The sequence below is a fragment of the Lepus europaeus genome, chromosome 3, assembly GCF_033115175.1.
Source record: "Lepus europaeus isolate LE1 chromosome 3, mLepTim1.pri, whole genome shotgun sequence".
NCBI lineage: Eukaryota > Metazoa > Chordata > Mammalia > Lagomorpha > Leporidae > Lepus > Lepus europaeus.
In genome coordinates, this window is record NC_084829.1 from 297463 (window position 1) to 314763 (window position 17301).

The 17301-nt window shown below is 47.1% G+C and overlaps 2 non-coding genes across 2 annotated transcripts; both read left to right on the top strand.

Moving 5' to 3' along the window:
• Positions 1–6396: 6396 nt before the first annotated feature.
• On the top strand, positions 6397–6478 carry TRNAS-GCU (transfer RNA serine (anticodon GCU)). The gene has a single exon. It is a non-coding gene; the product is annotated as a tRNA-Ser (tRNA).
• A 2616-nt stretch (positions 6479–9094) lies between these two features.
• Positions 9095–9167, top strand: TRNAM-CAU (transfer RNA methionine (anticodon CAU)). The gene has a single exon. It is a non-coding gene; the product is annotated as a tRNA-Met (tRNA).
• Positions 9168–17301: the final 8134 nt, after the last annotated feature.

Consider the following 17301-nt stretch of genomic DNA (forward strand, 5'->3'; position numbering starts at 1 on the left):
AAGTAAAGATGACCAAGTCCAGCTGCGTGAACAGCCTGTGTTTAGTGAAAACGCAGTGTCTATGTAGCTCACATCCATGGCTCCCCTCTTTCTCGAGGCCTCTCAGCCCCTCCTTGCTCCCTTTCTTCTTTCTGACGTGCTTCTGTTGATGCAGAGATGGTGATACCTACACATTAGATGTAAATTCCATGTCAGTGCATCACCCGCCTGTCCACAGGGGCTTCTATGTGTCCCTCAGGTCCAATGGACATGATGACCTTTTCCCCAGACACCCACTGAACAAGTGCAAGGTCCTCCAACAATCCTACACCATGATCCTGAGGACCTTCTTTTCACTGGGCACTCGACTGACCCAGCTGGGCTGTGCGCTGCCTTCCTAACATCCTTGTTACCAGACCTCACATGAGTATCGGGAAGTAAGCCAGGCACAGAAAGACAATCACTGCGTGTTGTCACTCACATCTGGCAGCTAAAAAGTTCATATATAAAGAGAATTGGAAATGAAAAAAAAAAAAAAACAACCTGGTGTTAAAATGGAAATGGCATAGAAAATTAATTAATTTGAAAAAAAAAATTATGTAGGATCTCTGTCTTTAATGTGCTGTACATTGCTATTTAATGCTATAATTAGTAATCCAATGGTAGTTTTTTCAAAAAAAAAAAAAAAAAAAAGTTCATCCCAAACAAGTAGAAAATAGACCAGTGGCTACCAGAGGCTTGGAAGGGTGTGCCTCTGGGTGTGTGTGGGCGTGGGGCTGCAGGCATGGAGGGAGGAAGGTTAGTGGGTTGAAGGGTGCAGCTGGATGGGATGAATACCTTCTATTGTTCAGTAGCGCAGGAAGAGAACTGTGATAGACGACAAGTAATTCTGTGCTTCAGCAGAGAGGATTTTGAATGTTCCCACCATTCAACAAAGAAATGAGACGTGTGAAGTTTTGGATACAGCAATTACTGTGCTCTGATCATTTCACAAATTAAATTCAGGTAAGGAAATGCCACACTGTACCCCCAAAATCCATGCAATTACTATGTAATCAAATCATATTATAAATTTAAAAAATACACTTAAAATCAAGCATATGTAAAAATCAAATACATAATCATAATAACAATATAGATGAATGGTAGCTTCTTAAAACAATTGCAGTTACCAAGAGGGAGTAGCTTCCCACAGTGCTCTGCGGCTTCCTCTCTGCCCCCAAGCTCACTGTACAGTAATTAACACAGAGAGAGGGGACAGAAAGGCCCAGCCCAGTGAAGCTAGGTTTTCCACTCTTCTTCTGAGTGGCATAAGATGGAAGTGCTTTTGTTGTTGTTGTATCCTATTTATTGTATACTTACTCTCCATTGCTCCAGAGAACATTCTTATGTATTACCTTGGAAATATTCCTTGACCTCACTCTATAAACGCAATGGTGCTTTGTACCAACCGGGTCCACATTGAGGCTGAGCAAGAAGAAAGGATGGATTTTCTAAACAAACTAGTTAGTGTCCTCACATAGGTTGTGATTTTTTAAAATTCTCTCTAATTAGGTAGTGTGCTATAGTGAGGGTCCAAGGAAAGGAAAATTCACACACAATAAAATCATAGTAAAAGATCCCATCTTGAAAAGACTGAAGGACATAACAAATAAGAAAAACACTTAGGTAAAAGAACAATAAACAAAATGCAAGCACACAGAGAGAGAGAGAGGCAAAAGACACTGCCTGGAGGGAGAGTGCACAAAAGCAGGGAGCCTGCGGGGAAAGCTCCCCACTGCAGGCTGAAAGCCCACTGCTGCCTGATGCCCCCAAGCCTCCCTCACGCCTGGGAAACCCAGCAGCCCTGGGCTCAGAGCATCAGTGGTGCTGCTGCACAGCGGCTCATCCAGGGCCAGACAAGCAGACACTGCTGGGTGCATTGGCAAGGGATCCCCATCCTCTCCCTGGGACCTCACACCTTCCTCTTCCACAGGGGACAGGGGAGCTGAGACCCTCCCTCTCCCCACCTGCCCCTGACCAGCCCTGCCTGGGGCAGCCCCCCTGGCACTCAGCATCACTCACCTGAGCAGTGTGCAGGGGCTCTAGCGGGAGCTGTGGAGAGCAGCACAGCCAGGCTTCTTTATCCTTCCCTGAGTCCCAGTGCTCAGGGACACTCTCACTGCTGTCAACATGTCAGTGTCAGGAGTTTGGCTCTGCCAGGGGAAAAGGCTGCTGTGCACGCTGTGGAGCCCTGGGGCCGGCTCTGCCCTCTGCCTGCTGGGCCCTCATTTGCTGAGCCCAGAATCCTCCTGGTGCTAATAGTGGTGAACCTGCCCTGATGAGCAGAAGGCAGCTGAGTGAGGAGCAGGTGCAGAGGGCTCTGGGTTCCTGGGAGGTGATTATGTTCTTGTCCCACCCCCTCCACTCACCACCAATGCTCAGGACCAACTTGGAAGCAGCATCAGAGTGTCAGCAGTGGTCACTTTTTCAACTTTTGTGTTTCAAATTTTTAAAAATATTTATATATTTATTTATTTATTTGAAAGTCAGAATGACAGACAGATTGGGAGAGTCAGAGACAGAGAGATCTTTCATCCTCTGATTAACTTCCCAAATGGCCACAATGACAGGGCTGGGCCAGGCAGAAGCCAGGAGCCAGGAACTCCATCCAGGTCTCAATGTGTGTGGCAGGGGTCCAAGGACTTGAGGCTTCCTTTGCTGCTTTCCCAATCAAATTTGCAGAAGGCTAGGTCAGAAGTGAGCAGCTGGGACTCAAACCAGCTATTCAGAGTAACTTTAGATTCGCTATGAATGTTTGATTGGATATTTCTATTTGTGCAAAAAATATTGTTGGAATTTTTTTCATAGGGTTTACATTAAAACTACAGTTGGCTTTACATAGTATTGACTGATTTAAATATTAAGTCTACCAACCCATGAGGATGGGATGTCTTTCCATTTATTGTTTTAATTTCTTTTAGCAATGATTTGTAGTTTTTAGTGTACAATTCTTTTGCTTTTATGTTGAGGTTATTCCTAGTATTCTATTCTTTTTTATACTATATTCAGATTTATTAGTTCACTCCCCCAAATGGCTGCAATGGACATGGTTGGGCCAGGCTGAGGCCAGGTGCCAGGAGTTTGTTATGAGACTCCCATGTGGGTAGAGGGGCCCAAGCTCTTGGGCCCCCTTCCTCTGCTTTCCCAGGCCATTAACAAAGAGCTGGATCGGGAGAGGAGCAGCTGGGACAGAAACTAGTGCCCATATGGGATGCCAGCACCTCAGGCTTAGGCTTAACCTACTACGCCACAGTGCAGGCCCCTGAAGTAGGCAATCCTGTCTTGTTCTTCTTATTAGAAGCAAAGCTTTAGTGTCTTACCCCGGAGGATGATGTGAGCCCGAGGTGTGCAATTGCGGCCTTCCATATGCTGAGGTCATTTCCTCCTACTCCCTGGTTTCCTTGCTGTATTTGTAATGAAGGGCACTGAGCTTTGTTAAATGTTTTTTCTGTGTCAATTGAGAGGGTTATGTGATTTTTCCTTCATTCGTTGCTAAATCCAAAGTAATTTTTTTCTGCCAGTGTATATAAAATATACTAAAATAAACATTTGAGCATATAGAGTTGGGTCTAAGGATATACAGAAGGATTTTCCTGTATCCATCTGTTTCTCTCTGTTTCTCTGCATTTCAAAGAAAATGAAACATTTTTAAATGTCAAAAGTAAAATTTATGCAGAGAAAACATCCTCAAAAGGAATATAATGCATTAAGGTATTTTTAAAAATGGGCTTAATGTCCATCGATGTCACTTTTATAAAGCTTATATAAAATCCTTCTGCAAATTGTTTATAGATAATTGTGACAGCAAATTATTTCTTAGCTGTCTGCTGTGCATAGACTTAGTTACTTTTAGTTCGATCTGCAAGAAATACTCTGCAAGCCTTGTAGTATAAAGAAACAAGTAGTTTATTTAAGTAGCAAATTTTAAGAAGCAGAGCAGAGAGAGAGAGAAAGAATGGGGGGGGGGTCCCTAAGAGTAGGGACTCAACCCGGGAATTTACCACTAGGCAATCTTCACACAGCACCGGAAAAGCATCTATACTGAGAACCAAACATCATCAGTAATCATCACGGGCAACAAACAGCACCAGAAAAGGATCCCTACTGAGAACCAAACATCATCAGTGGTCATCACGGGCACGTTCAACGTTCAGCATGACTGCGTGTTCCCCCGGGATGGAACAGCAGCACTAGAGGCTTGCTCTGGCTCCCTCTTAAAGCCCCCAAGGACAAAGGGGGCTCATTGCCAAGATTTTAGGCAAGCAGTGTGTCCCGTCTCGGATCTTGGCCAGAGAGCCGAGACATGAAGCATGACCACCTGTTTATCAGAAACATTCCTTTATCCTCCTCCCTGGGGACTGGCCAGGATCCCAAGGAGCAGGAGAAGGTCATCTGGCAAACAAGTTACTTGTTTACCAGAGCCAAACCTAGGTACAAGCCTCTTCATCCTAAAAATTTGCTCTTACAATAATATAAAAAGAGAATAAGATTAGCTTGTAGCTTTTATTTCTCTTAAATTCGGTAAGCTCTTTTCTGCCCAAAGATTCCTTATTCACCAAAGAATCTCACTAACTTTCTGTTTGAACATATTCTCCAATAATTTTCATCAAAATGTTCTTATTAAAAAGCAAATAGAGGCCAGCATTGTGGCTCAGGGGGTTGAGATGCACCTGTGATGTCAGCATCTCTTATAGGGCTGGTTTCTGATCAAGATCCCTACTAAAGCACCTGAAAAAGCAGTAGCAGATGGCCCAAGTGCTTTGGCCTCTGCCACCCCTGGGGGAGAGCCAGGTAGAGTTCCAGCTCCTCGCCTCTGCTTGGCCAGGCACCAGGTGAGGCAGCCATTTAGGGAGTGGACCAGGAGGAGGAAGAATTCTCTTGCTGCCTTGTCCTCTCCTTCTGTAACTCTGTTTTTCAAATAAATGAATACATGGTTCTGGTGCCCCACTGATCTGTTGTCTGATGAATGCAATGAGGGAAGATAAGCAGAGGGAAGATCACATGGCCAGCCTGGAAGGAGAGAGAGAGAGAGAGAGACAGAGAGAGAGAGAGAGAGAACACACACTCCAGGCCCAAGGTGGCTTGGCTTATATAACCAACCTTCTGAGAACTCCCCTCCAAGGGCATGCCCTCCATGACTTAAAGAATTCCCACTGGGCCCACCTCCAGGCACCATAACTTGATGAAGTCTCAACACTGGATCCTTTAGCCCTTAACATGAACCCATTAATCATTAATATAACATATTGAGGACAAGGCTATTAAGCTATAGGGCTTTAAAGGACTTCTAAACTACATAGCAGCTAATATGAAGATTTACCTCTGTGATATACAGGGAGAGGTTACTAAAAATGGATAAACATGCCTGCCATTCCGCAGCTGTTTTGATCAGCTCACATTATTCTAAGCAGTGCTATTTCAGTTTGTCAGAAAGGGGAAAAGACATCTTGGTAAATAATATATAGCTATGCTAATATAAATGTTTCTATTCTTTTGTACTTTTCAGAGTAAAAAGAAACTCTTTCATGCACAAAACCAACACCTGATTGTCAACAGATTAATTTAAAAATTATTTCTGCCAATCTTTTAATTCTTTTGTCGATTATTAACATTCACGAGCAATTTATGACACAACTAACCACCTGTGGGCGTGTTGATGCCTTCACAAATCTAAGCTTATGAATTCATTGTGCACGTTCCCTCCATTTCCAACAGTAGCCCTAACATACACGATGGAAACATTGAAACTAAAAGGACGTCTGTATCACTGGGTTATAATATAGCACAAAAAAATCCATGAGTGCGTGCGACATTACCAGATGGCTGACCTCAGAAATACATGTGGAAAGGACCAATCTTTACAGAACAACTCTGCTCCCAGAGCTGTGCTTCGTGAGCCGCGCCCCTTGAGTGGGAGAGCCACGTGGTGGATAAAACTGTAGGCACCTCTAGGCACACGGGGAGACACCTGGGCCTGGAAGAGGGGCTTCCGCAAGCGCACCTGGGAAGGAGGAGCCACAAGGGCCCTGGACCCTACCCAGGCTGCGGCGTGGTAGGTGATGGGCGCCTTCCAAGGGGACTCCAGGTCCAGGCCGAATCCGTCTCCACAAGGACCGGGGGCGCTGGGTTAACAGGCAGAGGCAGGTGGAGGGGAGCCACGAGCCGCCTCGACCCAGCCTCCCGCCTTCTCCGTCTCTTCCAAAGCAAAGAGCCGCCCACGTCTGCAGCCTCTGGCCTGCTCCTGCTTCCTCCGGGTTCCGCCGTCAGCGCCCCGCGTCGCCACCCTGGACCGCGGCGACCTCCGGCCCGGACACGCTGGGCGCCGCGGCGCGGGCCCTGTGAAAGGCAAGCCCACGCGGAGCGGCCCCGCGTGGGGACGAGGTGGCCGAGTGGTTAAGGCGATGGACTGCTAATCCATTGTGCTCTGCACGCGTGGGTTCGAATCCCACCCTCGTCGGCGCCCTGCTTTTAGGGCTGGCAAAGGGCTCACAGGCGGCTGCAGGGTGCGCTCCCTCTGGTTCTGTGGCCTTTGCCCGCTGGAGCTCCGCGCCCACTTCTCCGGGTCCGGGGCTCCTGGCTGGGCGCCTCCCCCTCCTCCCTCTCTCTCCCGTTTTGTAACCAGGCCTGAGCTTGCACCCAGGGCATTGATTTGGCAGACGTCCGAGGACATCTTGCCGGCTGTTACCCCGATTTCACGCCACGTAGCTCCTTTCTCGGTGTTTGCCACACTCCTGCAAGGGCCCTGACGTCCAGGCGGATCCCCCGCCGGGCCGGGTTCCCGAGCCTCCGAGTGACAGACGTGGGGGCGGCTGCCACGGGGTGGGAGCCCTCCCAGCGCTGCTTCGGCCACCGCCCAAGAGGGCAGTTCCAGGGGAAAGTGAGGCGAACTCTGGCGAAGGAGGAGGGAAGGCGGTTGTGTGTCCGAGGGATGGAGACAGGAGTTTTACTTTAATTAATCAATTAATTTCATTTTTATGTAATTAAAGGAAGTTTTATTTTGGTGTTAGAAGAATGTATTGGTCATGCACCTGGAATCCTTTATGGATCTTGCTAACAACTGATGGTTTTATTTATTTATTTATTTGAAAGAGTTACAGCAACTGATGCTTTTCAAACAAAAGTTGGAAAAGTAAGGATTGTAGCTCTGTACAGTGTAGGACATGGTGCTGTGCTGTAGGCCTTCCCTGAGTCACTCAGTGGCCGCTCACACCTCTCCCAGGGCCCCGCAGGGCACTGTTCTTGTTCCTGGAGAGCACTGCCTGCTGCCTCAAGTGTAGGCTTCTCCCTGGAGGCTTTCACCCAATTGACGACTGCAATCCTGTCTTCAAAACCTATGCAGTTTGCCAGAGTGTGAGAACTCAAAGATATGGAATATAGGGAGTGAGAGCACAGAGTAAGTGACAGCTCTGAAGCACAAAGGCGTGGGAATTAAAGATATGAAAACTGGAAATAAGAGCCTAACCAGGAATGATACATTAATAAAAACCACTTCTATAATGTGTGTATAGTGAACCAAAGAGGAGGTACAACAGAAGATATAATGTTGCTAAATTTGAGAGATGGTAAAGAGGTTGGTCTAAATATCACAACTTTCCCATGGCAGCCTCTCCCATGTACCTGACTTGGAGAACAAGACAAATCAGCACCCCCTGAAGTAGTCACTGAGGTTTGACTCAGAGGAAGGGATTAAGTGTCTGGGAATGAAATTAACAGTGGTGTATTCAAACTGAGCCATGAAGAGTTTACTGAGCAACAAGAATAGACAGGGAGTGTGGAGATGAATATGCAGCTGTGAATAGCTTAGTGGCAAAATGTGGTTACACTTGGTGTGACTAGAATGTAGGTGGCCCATATCAGCATAATTGAGTAATTCCTTTATTGATGTTGGAATGCTAAAACTTGATTGAATTTAGACTCTCAAGCATAAAATAATAACTAAACCCATCTAAAGGAGTAGGAGGCATGGGAGAGGAACTGGAAGCATACTGCTTGAAAGACTTATTTATTTGAAAGCATTACAGAGAAAGAGGGAGAGACAGAAACAGAGAGAGCTTCCGTCTGCTGGTTCACTTCCCAAATGGAAGCAAGAGCTGGAGCTGGGCCAGGTGGAAGCCAGGAGCCAGGAGCTAGCAGCTTTGTCTGGGTCTCCCAAGTGGGTAGCAGAAGCCCAAACACTTGGGCCATGTTTTGCTGCTTTCCCCTGTCAGCTGAATCAGACTTGGAGCAGCCAGACACAAACCAGCACCCGTATGGGTGCCAGCATCCTAGGTGGCGGCTTTACCCCAGGGCCGGCCCTGGAACTGGAAATCTTGATCTGCAGAACACCCTGCTCAGCAGGAAGCACACCAGCTACCTCTCACCTCTAGCATACTTACACTGCTTCTCAGCAACACCATGGACATAGGAAGATGAAGTCTGCATCGATTTTTCCTGTGAAATCTTCCCCAAGATTTGAAGTCCCAGTGGCTGGAAACCTCTCCCACTTGGTGAAAGAGATGGATCAGCTGCTAGAAGCTCAGAGGACCCTAAGCAGGTTGCCTATGAAGGTCCATATCCAGGTCAATCATAATCAAGTTCCTGAAAATTAAGACAATGAAGCTCCCAAAGCAGTCTGAGAAAAATAGCGCATTACCTACAAGGGAGCAAAGATTATCAAGTGACAGTGAACTTGCAATAAACCTCACCCTGAGACATGGATCCCCTGACGCTATTGAGCTGAGTCTGACTGGTAGTGCTCAGAGACTCTTTGGGTCCCCAGGCATCGGGGTCAAATCAGGTCAGTGTCCGTTTGCATCTCTTTGCCAGTGCACGGTCATTCCCCCCTCCCCCTGCCCCAACCATGTAAGTGATCCTGTTACCCATGAGGAAGACTGAGAAACTCATCAGTGAAGGTTTGTGGCAGAGTCCCCAGGGAGCCTGGCTTTCCCTTTGCTGAAGGGGCTCTGAGTTTCTGAAATGGTTCAAGTGAGAGTTAAGTGAGGAGTTGTGATCATGTGGTCTAGCAATTCAAGGTAGAATTGAAGTCAGACGACCATGCTTTCTGTGTATACTAGTCAAACACTAGCGAGGACTTGCCTCCTTAGCGCAGTAGGCAGCGCATCAGTCTCATAATCTGAAGGTCCTGAGTTCGAGCCTCAGAGGGGGCAGCTGAGCTTTTGTCCCAAGTTAAGGCTCTGGGGCCAGTGTTGACAATGCATTCCCATATCAGCACCACCTCTCAAGTAGATAAAAGGCTTGGGTGACCTCCTCCATGCTTCCACTTCAGTTCTAAGGATGTCATGATCCCAAAGATTTCCTGAGTCAGACCAATCTACTTCCTGTCTGTGAGTACTTGGTAATGGAGGTGGGAGTTGTTCTAGGATCCTGGGACTGTCCTCTGAGTGTATTTGGTGCAGCCATGGTGAAAGGCACTTCCTGTGGAACTCCCTCTTGTGCAAGGGCAGATCTATTAATCTAAATTATCTCTGCCATTCCAATCTCCCTTGGGCTTTGGACACCTTCCTTTGTGGTACCCTAAGGAGGTCTGATATTTCACTAAATTTAGAAGAGTCCATACTTGGTGCAGTTTTGATTCCTTAACCAACCCACAAACTTTCAGAGCCATTCCCAGTCCCTCAAATAAAAATGAAATTCAGAATCTCTGCTTAGTGGCTTCACCAATGAATTTTGCCTGATCTAATTTTATGTTCCTTCTTGTGTGGACCATTCTCACTCTGATCTCCACCTCAAACCCCAAACAATCCAGAAACTGTTTCTGAAGTAAAGATTAAATATGTTCTAATACACGTGGCTTCGCTGCTACACCTATCTTGCTCTGAAATAGATTCATGACTTTTTTTTTCTTTTTTTCTTTTGAAAGTCAGAGTTACATAGGGAGAGGAGAAGCAGAGAGAGAGAGAGAGAGAGAGAGAGAGAGGTCTTCCATCCGATGGTTCACTCCCCACATGGCCGCAACGGCCAGAGCTGTGCCGATCCGAAGCCAGGAGCCAGGAGTTTCCTCTAGGTCTCCCATGCGGGTGCAGGGGACCAAGGACTTGGGCCATCCTCTTCTGCAATCCCAGACCATAGCAGAGAGCTGGATCGGAAGTGGTGCAGCCTGGACTTGAACCGGTGCCCATATAGGATGCAGGCGCTTCAGGCCAGGGTGTTAACTCTCTGCACCACAGCGCCAGCCCGATTCCTGACTTTTATGACTTTGTGTAGCATCCTTTGCTACCACAATCACATTGGCCATCATGGGGTCATCAGTTTCAGAAACACCTAGTAGAAAATCTGACCCCTCCTGGATGGACCTTGCCAAAGCAAAAACATCAGGCCGAATCTAATCTAGCCCATCGGTCTAGTTGTGCATTTATGGAAAATAATGGGGAGAATACATTTTTTCCCCAACAATCTTTTATTTAAGGAATACACATTTCATGCATTTTATAAGTACAACTTTAGGAACATAGTGATTCTTCCCACTATACCCTCCCTCCCACCTCTCTTCCTCCTCCCCCTCCTAACTCCATTCTTATTTTTTCTAGTATCTATATTCAATTATCTTTATACACATATGATTATACTAAGTAAAGAGTTCAACAAATAGCATGAAATTAAAAAAAAAACAAACTGTTCTTCAACTGTTGAGACGAGGGCTGTTCAAAGTCATTGCATCTCAAAGTGTCGATTCCCTTCTATAGTTTACCTTTTTGGTGCTCTATTTGTATTAGGGAGAATGTATGGTATTTTTCCTTTTGGGACTGACAACAACATGTTTTATGGCACCACAGGAATGGGTACAATTCTAATGTCAAGAAGTCTACTGCACAAATGTCCCAGTTCTTTAATCGATGAAATGAAATTTAAAAGGCAGTACAAACATTATAGATAACAACGGATTTCAGAGACACTCCCAAAGAACACATGTTGGATGCTACTAAGGTCTTCTTTCCTTAATTTTATCCAATCTGATAATCTAGGCCAACTGAAGTAGAAGTTAATCCTTTTATCATGATGTGTAGGTAAATGAACATTTAATTCCCAAACAAGTTGTAGAAAATAAGTGAGAAAAAAAATAATGCTGTTTATATCAAGTACAATGAAATGGAAGTGAAGGAATAAGAGCTAGAGGAAAATCATGGAGAGATTAGTAACACTAAGACTATCTTGCATTTTCACACGTGTTCTCACCTACTGTCCCCATAAGCCACCGATGTGGCAGAGAAGTGGCAGTGACGGCATCTCAGCACCCACACATCACACCCGATTTCAGGTGCCTTATTCTGTCCGGGTGTGGTCTCCCCAAAGGCAGCCACAGAGAAGCTCCAGAGTGTTACTTGGAAGACAGTGAAAGAGACACAGGGAAAACACAACCGACAACACAGCAGTCAGGTAACCTTGTGCATCAGCCAAGGTGGGACTGTTAAGTACTGCCTTGGAGGTTCTGTGTTTTTGGAAGTCCGATCTGTATGACTGGGACATACCCCAGACAGGACCCTCCCCCTCCCCCACAGTGAAGGAATCCACCAGAAATAAATCGAGTCCTAGTCTCCTCTAAGCAGGCTGATTGGTGACGTTCATCTACATGAGGCCAGTCTGTGAAGAATGTGCAAAAGGCAGTACAGAGTCAAAGAATGTGAACCACCAACTTATCTGAAAAAAAGTCCTGAAAACTGTTCCATTAGTAACCACTACAAAAAGCACATTAAGCACCTAAGAATAAACTCAATTAAGAAGATGAAAGATCTGTACCCTCAAAGTATAAAATATTGATAAAAGACATTGAAAACACAAATAATGGAGATAGCCAGTGTTCATGGATGGGAACAATTCACACAGTTAAAATGTAGTGGGCGAGGTAGGGTCTAAACCCCTATTCCAGGTCATTTTCTTTTACCTATTGAAGCATTCTAAGTTCAGGCACAAATACACTGCCCAAAGTGATGGAACAAGGACATAAGCCTCAGCCATTCTTGCTCATTGCCCAAAAGATAGATCAACATAGGAATGTATTCCTTGCCTTTGAATCTCAGTTGGGGCTCTCACCCTAACCCTTCACACCCCACCCTGTATTCTTTTCCAGGCTCCCAAGGCCCATCAACTTGCGTACAGGCAGCTGGTCACCCACCTCTACGAATTTATTTTCTCTGAAGAAATGCGGTCTGGCTGTAAATTCGTACACTGCCTCCTCTCTAGTCTGCGCCTCTTTTCCTAACACAAAGTGATCAAGTTTTTTAAATAGAGGAAAAAAACACACACTTGGGCATGGCTCAGGAACAGAGTGGGCCAGGAAGGGACAGGATGGGGAGAGAAGTACAAAAATGGTGCCCTGGAGAGAGCAAGCCCCTCCAAGTTGCTGGCTTCTGGTGAGGTGGAAAGGGGCATGGTTACCTCATACCACCTCCAAGTGAGGGGAGATACATCCTGGGAAAGGGGTTATTTGACTGTCAGGTAGTGGATAGGATTCCATTGGGCAGGGGAGGTGTGGCTTCCAGCTTGTGGACTTAATCTACACCCTGCCTGATCCCATATAAAAAATGTCACTAGTAATCAAAGAAATAAGCAGATTCACTTCACATCTACTATAAATCCATAATAATCAAAATAACATGGTACTGGCATGAAGACAGACAAGTAAAGCAATGGGACTAAATTGGGTGTCTGCTGCAGTGATTAAAGCACTAGTTGAGATGCCTGCACCCCATAATCAGAGTGCCTGAACTCCAGAGTGCCTGGGTTGGAATTCCAGTTCCAACCCAATATCAGCTTCTGCTAATATACAGCCTGGGAGGCACTAAGTTTTGGCTCCATTACTTGGGTCCTTGTTTTTCTGGCTTCTGGCTTTGGCCCAGGGCCAACACTGGCTGTTGGATGAATTTGGGGAGTGAACCAGTGGATGGAAGACCTTTCTCTCCCTCTCTCTTTCAAATAATCAGAAATTGGATGTGAGGGCGATCTGCCTGCGACATCTGTCACCCCATTGATCGCCAGGCTTGATTCAGCTGATCTGGCTGGATAGGCGGATGTCCCCTTCCTCCTTCACCTTCCAGGTCCCTCCTGAAGCTGCGCACTCCGTGGAAGAGGACAACCTTCCCCACTAGAGGAGGACCGGTCTTCGGTCAAGGGTATACGAGTAGCTGCGCTCCCCTGCTAGAACCTCCAAACAACCTCTCAAATAGTTAGAAATTAAAAGCAAAACAATAGAGTCCAGTAAAAAACCCAAACATATTTGAATATAGTCTTTGGGTTTTTGACAAAGGCATCAAGAATATACAATCAAGAAAGGATAATCTCTTCAAGAAATGGTGTTGGGAACCTAGGTACTACATGCAGAAGAATGAAAATTAGAACTGTATCTTCCCAATACAAAACACCAACTAAAAATGTACTGACAACTTAAAGGTAAAACCAGAAAGTCTAAAATTCCTAGAAGAAAGGTAGAGGAGAAGCTCCTAGTTGTGAGTCATAGCCATATCTGTTTGGATGGGACACTAAATCTCAGGCAACAATGGCAAAAAGTAGACAAATAGGACTGCATAAACATAAAAATCTTTTGCAAATCAAAGGAAACGAACAGCATTATGAGAAGGCAACCCAGGGTTATGCAAAAGTATTTACAAACTACATATCTGATTAGAGGTTATGGAAAAAAAAAAAATACATAGGCCGGCACTGCAGCTCAATAGGCTAATCAACCACCTGCAGCACCGGCACACGAGGTTCTAGTCCCTGTTGGGGCACGGGTTCTGTCCAGGTTGCTCCTCTTCCAGTCCAGCTCTCTGCTGTGGCCCCGGAGTGAGTGGAGGATGGCCCAAGTCCTTGGGCCCTGCACCCACATGGGAGACCAGGAGAAGCACCTGGCTCCTGGCTTCAGATCAGTGTGGTGCACCGGCTGCAGCGGCCATTGGGGGGTGAACCAACGGAAGGAAGACCTTCCTCTCTGTCTCTCTCACTGTCCACTCTGCCTATCAAAAATGAAACAAAACAACAACAACAAAAAAAAACATAGTGGAAAGTCACCACAAGACAATTCGCAAAATACACCCAACACCGGAATAAAGAAGGTTTATTGTCGGATGGGGGAAACCCAACAGGATGCCTCCCATGCATGAGAGAATAGCAGCCTGTAAGAACAGGTCTTATAAAGCTTTGCAGAGGTGAGGAAGTGGGAGCAGTGAATCCCCTTAGGGTGGGAGTGACACTTGTGGTTGGGCCATTTGGTCACCTGACTTCTAGTAAGCCAGGCTGGGCTTAGGATTGAAGCTTATTGTACAAAATGGCAATGCAGCCACAGCCTAAAAGAGCACTCCAGATAATATGGTAACATTTTACTAACACATAGGACACCACCCAACGCAACAGAAAATCTGATGAAAACCTGGCCAAGAATCTGAAGGGACATTTTACCAAAGAGGAGGCAAGAAGTACATTTAGAAATGCTCAGCTGGGAAGCACAAATCAACACTACAGTGAAATATGACCTCAAATCTGTTAGAATGACTACCATCCAAAAGTAAAACTTAGCAAGTGCTTGGGGAGGTGTGAATTAACAAGAACCTTGCACTCTGTCGGTGGAAAATGAATTAGTGGAGCCATTAGGGAAAATAGTATCATGCTTCCTCACCAAAGTACAGACAGAATTTGCATGGATCAAGCAATGCCATGACTGGTCACCTACTAAAAGCAAATGAAATCTGTTTACTGAGAGATACTGGACATCCATGAACAAGACAGCTTTATTCAAAATAGTCTAGACATGGACTCAATCCCCCTGTCCATGAGCTAGTAAGTGGAAAAATAAAATGTGGAATACATATACAAAGGCATGCAATTCAGCCTTTAAACTAACAAGAAAGAATGGGGGAGAAAGAGAGAGAGGAAGGAGGGAGAGGGAGGGAGGGAGGAAGGGAGGGAGGGAGGGAGAGAAGGAAGGAAGGAAGGGAGGGAGGGAGGGAGGGAGGGAATCCTATCACTGCAGCAGCATGGAAGAGTCCCGAGGGCGCGATGATGGTGAACTCAGGACCACAGAGAAGACGGCACGTGATTGCCCTCAGGGGTGGGATCTGAAAAGTCCCACTCCCAGAAGCAGAGAGAAGCGCCCAGGGTCCCGCAGCCGGGAGCAGCCCCAGGAGGGTGGGGGTGAAGATCCCAGGAGGTGCAGGTCACGCACGCGGATGCGGGTCCGGGAGCGAGGAGACCTGTTGCCCAGCACGGCGGCTGGCGTGGACGGTGACGTCGTGTGAGGACCGCGGCGAGCAGGCTGTAGTTCTCCGCAGACAGGACGTGGCAGCGAGTGCGCACCGCCTGGAGGACCCCGTCACGCGCATTCTTACACAGCGCCGTCCACTACAGAGCGCGTTTCCAAGGGGTCACCACAGCCACCGGGGCAGACAGACGTCCTTCCGCGCTGTAGCGGTGGTCGTCACGCTCGCGTCCCACGCGAGAGCTCCCCGGTTTGAAACCGGGCGGGGGCAGCGGCTTTTGCTTTTTCTTCTTTCACCCCGGGAGGTGGCCCCCGGCCCTGGCCACCGCGAGCTTCAGGGCAGCCCCGAGAGTGGCTACTCCGCGCGTCTTCTCCCGAACGAGGGCTGCGCCGTGGGATTCCGGCGGCGCCGCGTGTCTCGGCGCCCACGCCCTCGGCGGGCCGTGTCCCCTGCAGGACGGAGACAGCGCTGGCCTCGCCCGGACTGGCCACTGCGGGTAGACGCGCCCTGGGTGCAGTCCCGGTTGGGTCGTGGTGAGAGGGTGTGACCGCTCTGCGCTCCAGCCGGCCCGAGAGCAGCCCGAGGCCCAGATGCGCAGCCGCCAGGGCTCAGGGAAACCAACCAGAGTGGGTGTTGGCAGCTGGGGAATTAGCTCAGGTGGTAGAGCGCTCGCTTAGCATGCGAGAGGTGGTGGGATCGATGCCCACATTCTCCACACCTTGCTTTTGAAGAAGTCGAGAAAAGACCCGCGACAAGACTCCTCTGGACACAAGACAGGACTCCTGGTCACCTAACAGGACAACGCTGTGCGGTGTGTATTTGGGGCTTTTCCCACATTGCTTCAGAGGAACTGGGGTCACAAAAGCCTAAGATACCCAACTTTTCTTTTGCTCCTCGGTTGCTTCAGTAACTGGCCCCACATTTAGCACAGGACTGCAAAAACCGTGCATACTGGATGGCAGTCCCAGCTTCCTGAACAGGACGTGAGCAAGTGGAGCACTAGGTCCACGGGTCCTGCTGTGGCTGTGCAAACACCCAGAAGCAGGACTCCCTTGGGGACTCCTGGGCAGACTTCTGTCCTGTGACATGTGTCTCTCATGCTACACAACACACTAGGGACTCTGAGACCTGACCACTGGCTCCCACACACTCCAGAAATCTCTCCAAAGCATTGCAAAGCTTTGGAAGTGGAGTGGGCATTGAATCACAACACAGAGCTGGTGACACTTGCAAGTCACACACACCTGTGCACTGCCAGCAAAAACAATAGTAGCAACCCTGGGTAAGAGACAAAGAGGAAACAGTGCTGGACGCTCAGAGTGGCCCAGCTACATCCCACATTATTCAGCATATGGAGAACTAGGAAATCCTAATTCCTGTGGGAATGGCAATACAAAGATACCAATGATGAGAAGATGTAGATATTGGATATTTGACAAATATCCTCAAACAATTGTAACAGTGTTTCAAGAAGTAATGACAGACTCTCTTGAAATGGGCAGAAAGCCAGGAAGTCTATAAAAATAAGCCAAAGCTGTAATTTGATTTGTTGCATAAATCAGGACAATTAAAACCAATCAAACAAAACACTCCATGGGCCCAGTGACAGAACAGAGAGGACAGGTGGAGGGTTCAGTGAAGTCTAACAGAAAACAGTGACCAATCACAACAGAACAATAAACAAGGAGACACACCCTCATATTAAAACCTCAATAGAATCAGTACCAGGGGTGTGGCTCTGTATTTTCCATTGCCACCTGGGCTGGTTCTAGTCTATTTCATGAAAATGGGAGAGCTGGTGTCTGGGCCCCTGCCATGGATGTGGGAGACCCCCCACTGAATGGAAGACAGCTCTCAGAGCTAACTCTGCATTTCAAATAATAATATGTCTTCTTTGTATCAGGAGAGAGAAGGGTGAGGTACAAACCTGTTTGAAAAATAGTTAATGGCTAAAAACTTCCCAGATTTGGCAAAAGATAGCATCCTACAGATTCAAAAATTTCATTCTACCAAACAGCATAAACTCAAAGAAATTATAGCAGGCTCATCACAATCAAACTGCTAAAGAAAAAGGTTCTGGCAAATTCTGAGTAAA